At 37.2% G+C, this 6,634-nt stretch overlaps 1 protein-coding gene across 1 annotated transcript in view; it reads left to right on the top strand.

Moving 5' to 3' along the window:
- Positions 1-5,491: 5,491 nt before the first annotated feature.
- The window catches only part of Scp2 (Sarcoplasmic calcium-binding protein 2), a 191,538-nt gene continuing 190,395 nt past the window's right edge, over positions 5,492-6,634 (top strand). The window contains 1 exon segment of the mRNA XM_067106285.1: positions 5,492-5,625. The gene's annotated coding sequence lies outside the window, so the exon portion shown is untranslated.

Genomic DNA, 6,634 nt, shown 5'->3' with positions numbered 1-6,634 from the left:
AAGCAACAGAGGGTAACAGGATAAACAGAAAAAACAGATCGTGATTAAAAAATCAAATTAAAGAATTAACAAATAAACAGATAAAAACCTAAGTAAATAATTAAAACCTAAGGAGAACTGTTTAACGAACATATTCAATAACATTCTCGTCTTCGACGTAGATCAAAGTCCTCAGTGATCACGGGGGTGTTTCTTGGACTTCCGTCCGTCCTCTCCTTCGTCGAGACGACGAGTTTTTTGTCTCATGTTATTTTTTTAAACCATTCCGGTTTGATCGGAATCCGATATTTTTGGAGAACGTTAGAAATGAGAGGATGCTGTGATCCTGGATATATCGTTATTATTATTATTGTTGGTATTATTATTATTCAGACGATGAACCGCATTCATACGGAACAAGCCCACCACAGGGGCCATCGAATTGAAATTCAAGCTCCCAAAGAATATTTTGGTGTTCATTTGAAAATTATTATTATTATTATTATTATTATTATTATTATTATTATTATTATTATTATTATTATTATTATTATTATTATTCAGAGGATGAACCCCATTCATATGGAACAAGCCCATCAGCAGCCATCGAATTGAAATTCAAGCTTCCAAAGAATATTTTGGTGTTCATTTAGAAGAAATAATTGAACAGAATAAAGAATTTAGGCCAAAGGCCAAGCACTGGGACCTACGAGGTCATTCAGCGCTGAAAAAGATATTGACAGCAAAAGGTTTGAAAGGCGTAACAGGAGAAAAACCTCAAAGCAGTTGCATTATGAATCAATTGTTGGGAGAGGGTTGAGGAAAGTAAGATGGAAGAAATCATGAAAGGAGGTACAGTAAAAAGGAACGAAAGGGGTTGCAGCCAGAGGCCATAGAGGCACGCTATTAAGTAATGCCTACAGTGCACCGCATGAGGTGCACTATGAAATCAATAAAACAAAACCAAACTTAAGCTTATAGGGGACAACTCCCCCTTCCAAGACAAAGGAAATTAGCAGAGGCTAAATCTTGGCAAGGTGGTCCACTTAACCCTCCCACCCCCTCCCCCCTTCATAAATAGGACCCACCTGACAGCCGAATCTCGGCGGGAATTGGACAACAGGAGAAGCGGTGGGGGTGGGGGGTGGGCCAAGAATGACACAAACTGGCCCATAGATGCCACAACTGGGCCAGAATCGCCAAGAGGGGTTGGCAGAGAGGACTGGTAGTTGGAAAACATTGGGGAATTATTATTATTATTATTATTATTATTATTATTATTATTATTATTATTATTTTAGGTTAGTGGGCAGCCGTTTCTTGGATGATTTGTTTTGGCAATAATAATAATAATTAATAATAATAATAATAATAATTGGCAGTGGTAGTAACAAGGTATTATTATTATTATTATTATTATTATTATTATTATTATTATTATTATTATTAAGAGATTCACAATTTCGTGAAAAACAATCTGTGTAATAAAAAGTCCACAATTTTACATAGTAATATATTACTATATAATTATGGATTTTTATTACACAATACTATTACTATTATTATTATTATTATTATTATTATTATTATTATAGTAGTATTATTATTATTATTATTATAGTAGTAGTAATGACAATGATAATATAATAATAACAATAATAGATATGAAGTTATTATTATAGCAATATATTATATATTACTATTATTATTATTATTATATTCAGAAGACGAACCCTATCCATATGGAACAAGCCCACCACAGGGGCCACTGACTTGAAATTCAAGCATCCAAAGAATATATATGGTGTTCATTTGCAAGAACTAACAGAAGGTAATACGAAATACATTAAGAACAGATCAGTTGAGAGAAAAGAAAAAATAATTTAAATAAATGAATAAAGAAATCAATATTTACAGATGTCAAAGATCTCAGGTCTAATAGACCTAGACCAAAAGAATCACTCGTGACTTCAGTACAGGGAAGGAGGTCAGGATGTCCTAATTGGACATGCCTGTTGAAACGTCAAAGCGTTGTTGCCGTCAGGGAGAGAGAGAGAGAGAGAGAGAGAGAGAGAGAGAGAGAGAGAGAGAGAGAGAGAGAGAAGTGTGAGGGAAATGTGAGATGAGAGGGTGTAACAAAAGAGACAGAGAGGAGACTGAATGAAAGAGAGAGAGAGAGAGAGAGAGAGAGAGAGAGAGAGAGAGAGAGAGAGAGAGAGAGAGAGGGAAATGAGATGAGAGGTGTAGAGAGAGTGTGAGAATGAGAGGGTGTAACAAAAGAGACAGAGAGAGGGAGACTGAATGAAAAGAGAGAGAGAGAGAGAGAGAGAGAGAGAGAGAGAGAGAGAGAGAGTGAGAATGAGAGGGTGTAAACAAAGGAGACAGAGAGAGGGAGACTGAATGAAAGAGAGAGAGAGAGAGAGAGAGAGAGAGAGAGAGAGAGAGAGAGGGGGGTAGGAATGTATTAAGATTTTCGTACAGAATCCAACACCAGGCAACTAAATGGCTGCGATAATTGTACCAGGGGGTTTAGATAAAACTAAACCAGTTATTTTAAACATTTTTTAAAATTAAATCCTGTGTAAAATCTCTACTATAATATAGGTCTTTCATTATCCTATCTGACCATATTCTAATGGTTTAAGTATGGACCGGCCAAACATCAAGTCCGCCCTAATGAACTGAATGAATATTGAATTTAGGCCAAAGACCAAGCGTTGGGACCTATGAGGTCATTCAGCGCTGAAATGGAAATTGACAGCAAAAAGGTTTGAAAGGTGTAACAGGAGGAAAACCTCAAAGCAGTTGCACTAAGAATCAATTGTTAGGAGAGGGTGGAAAGCAAGATGGAAAAAAGAGAATATGAACGGAGGTACAGTCAAGAGACGGCCCTGATTTCTTGGCATAAATCCACTCATTTTCACTCGGCATTGAACAGCTGCTGTTTGTGTCATGTTTATGCAATCAGTGCTGGTGCTGTTCAGATAATTTCACTCTCGTTTCGAGCGATAAAAATATCTATTTTTCATGGACCTTTGTCAGAGATTCATGGAATACTTTAGAATGGTTTCTTTAAAGCGCAGAGAGGGGTGAATTTGGACTGCCAGCGCCTATATGTCGCTATCTGTCCTGCCAGATTTCTGACAGACAGTTCACCCACATTACCCCAATACATACAAAAGCCTCTTCCCTCTTCTGTATTTAGGACTCTTGAACCAATCCTGTTTGTGATAGGATACAAAGAATTATCCTCGTTCAACTGTTGAAGTAGGCTACGATTTTTTTCATTCTATATAAGACTAACTCTTTCCGCTGCTTAAGATTCAGATTTATAAAAGGCATGACAGCACTATGACCCTAATATTCTCACCCTGATATCTCCACCTTTCACACAACAAACACTTGAAAGACAAAAGCAATTCTATACGCAACTATGGAGAAATATAGCTAACAAGGATGAAGTTAGGAAACTAGATCTATGCGTCCAGTCCATTAAGTTAACATCTGACAAACTTCACTTATCAGCTCTTCGGTGGGACTCCAAGAAGGGAAACAGTCGCAGATCCAGTTTGGGAATTTCTCCAAAGTTAACTCCTTTGGAGGCAGACGCCTCAAGGTATATGGGAACTATTGCAGATTTCAGCGTGTGGTGACGTTACGAACTGAATACAGAATTTAGGCCAAAGGCCAAGCACTGGGACCTATGAGGTCATTCAGCGCTGAAACGGAAATTGAGAGTAAGGAGGTTTGAAAGGTGTAACAGGAGGAAAACCTCAAAGCAGTTACACTATGAATCAATTGTTAGGAGAGGGTGGAAAATAAGATGGAAGAAAGAGAATATGAAAGGAGGGACTTTAAAGGAACAGGTGGGGTTGCAGCTGGGGCCGAAGGCACGAATGCAAGGGTTAAGTGTATTACAACCATCTAAATTTGCTGCCGGCTGTTAGATCTTTAAGGGGTCACTTACGTAAAATTGTGAAAATACTTGGTTATGAAAACCGAGAAAATTCAAGATTTTAAGTTCACGAAATACTTTTATTCAAGAAGTGATTTCCGAATTCCATGCTTAGGAGTTATTAGAACGAGGCCTGGAGAATTAAAATTGGATTTAATTTTAAAATTCAATTACATACGGAATACCAAGCTGCCACTTTTTAAGACACTCAGAAAGCTTTGGAGTCAACATTTTAAATCACCAAGAGTCCAATGCTTTTTGGCAAAGTATATCTAGGTTAAATGTTTTAGAACGTAACACAAAATTTTACTTTATAGTCATAGTACTGTTTAGATTCCTTAAATGTTTTAGAAAATCATTGAAAATTATACTTTATACAGCCATAATACTGTTTAGTCTACCTCGTTTATCATGAACACAAAAAATGACAGAATTAAGCCTTTTTACAATTTTACAGTGACACGTCAAAAAACATTCCTACCTAAGACGACCTTCAAGACATTCCAGCATTCTTACATTCCCCGTATGCAGATGTCCTCAAATCCTTCGCATTTTTTCTCGATTCCTATCAGTGAGGGACCTGGCACCTGTGACAAATCGGTTCAAAGAAAGGAGTTGAGCTCACTGGAACACTTGCCAAGTTTAGCTGACGAAGGCTTTTACTACTGACGGCCAACTGGTTATATACCTGTGTAAACTTTAAGTTAAAGTGTTGAGAATTATTAACTCCTTACGGGAAAATTACTGAAATATTTTATACAATATTTTAAATTCAAAAAAACTTTTTACTGAAGACGTACAGAACCAGCCATAAACACCGAAAATATGCAGAGAGAGAGAGAGAGAGAGAGAGAGAGAGAGAGAGAGAGAGAGAGAGAGAGACTGCTAAACACCGAAAAGTGTATGCAAGAGAGAGAGAGAGAGAGAGAGAGAGAGAGAGAGGCTGCTAGACACCGAAAAGTGTATGCAAAGAGAGAAGAGAGAGAGAGAGAGAGAGAGAGAGAGAGAGAGAGAGAGAGAGAGAGAGAGAGAGAGAGAAGAGAGTGGCAAAAGAAAGGAGAGCATGAGCATGTAGAGATGAGAGAGAAAGAGAGAGAGAGAGAGAGAGAGAGAGAGAGAGAGAGAGAGAGAGAGAATCTAATCAGATTAAAATCCCGCAGTTTTAAGGAAATGGACGTCTCTCATCAAAGGTCGAGATCATCTCGATTAGGCTTAGCAAAATCCCTCCCCATCCGCCCCCAAAAAAGCAGGTAAGGTGATTTTACCTCACCCCCCCTCCACGCCCCCCTTCCCCAAAATCAGATCGGGCACCTGGGCGGAAATTCCCCAAAGCCTAAATAATAACAATAATAACATTAATAATAAAATAAGTTGCAACACAACACTTCATTTGATGGCATCATCCTTGGCAACTTATGATTATCGACAGCGCACACTTTAAAAGTGAGTGCCGGCGGCAGCGCGCATGCGCGCCTAGTCGTGGTCTCCCCCCAACCCCACCCCTGTACACGTGTTGTAGGATGCTGGAGGAGGGGGAGGAGGAAGAGGGAGGAGTTGGTGGAGGATAGGTGAGACCCGAACTCCTGTCCCAGAGACCCAGTCATTCGACTGCTGGCTGTCACAGCGATCACACATCGCGTCCGTAACGGTTTCGTCTGCCTTCGTCGGGAGATTTTTTCCAGCCGATCGCTGTAAGTACCCTTATTTTTAGCCCTTCTCGGTTCGCTCCGAACTCTCTACTCTCATTATTCATTTATTAAACAACTCTACATATTTTTCAATCGGTAATATGATTCTGGAGACAAGTTTAGAGAGACAGATTCTTCGGGAAAACTTTGGACGCCACCGAGCGTGTCTTGTTTTTTGATGTAACCGTCGACGAATATTCGTCAAATGATAAGGTTTAGTGACTGGAACTGTCGTTCGTTTCAGCGACTTCTTCTTCTTCTTCTTGTCGTTTTGACTGACGCCGAGGCTAAAAATATTAGTGGCTGTTCTGAATAATTAAATTTGTAATACGTAAATAATATTTAAATGGGTTCTTTTTTATTATTCCATAAATTTACTTTGATTTCTTGAAACAGTTTATTTAAAGGTGATCGTCTCTCTCTCTCTCTCTCTCTCTCTCTCTCTCTCTCTCTTGATTTCCTTCTGTCTTTCGTAATATAATGGCTAGTGGAAAATGTAAAAAAAATCAATGTTTTTATAAAACTTGAATATATTTTGAAAAATTAAACAGATTTTGAAAAATTTAATCATCTTGAAAAATTTGAGAATGTTGAAAAATTAAAGATTTCGAAAAATTAAGATTTTGGAAAATTAAACAGATCATGAAAAATTACATAATTTTGAAAAATTAAAGACAAAAATTAAACATATTTAAAAAATTTGGATTTTTAAAAATCAAACAGATCTTGAAAAATTAAACAGATTTCAAGTAATTAAACGGAATTTGAAAAATTTAACCAATTTTAAAACTTAAGCGGATTTTTAAAAATTACTGAAGTGAAATTCTTTGTTTTTATAACACCTAATAATTCCGTATAATAATTATTACTCCCCACTTCATTAATTAGGCATATTTTACATTCGACATTCAAATTTAAACATTTTATTACGCATTTCTATGAACTCGAAAGTAAGCAACTAATGGTGAACTATTTAACCTTACAACATGATAGTGATCTATTTAACTTTTCA

This window comes from Macrobrachium rosenbergii, chromosome 7 (genome assembly GCF_040412425.1).
Source record: "Macrobrachium rosenbergii isolate ZJJX-2024 chromosome 7, ASM4041242v1, whole genome shotgun sequence".
Taxonomy (NCBI): Eukaryota; Metazoa; Arthropoda; class Malacostraca; order Decapoda; family Palaemonidae; genus Macrobrachium; species Macrobrachium rosenbergii.
This window is presented reverse-complemented; position numbering and strand designations above follow the sequence as displayed.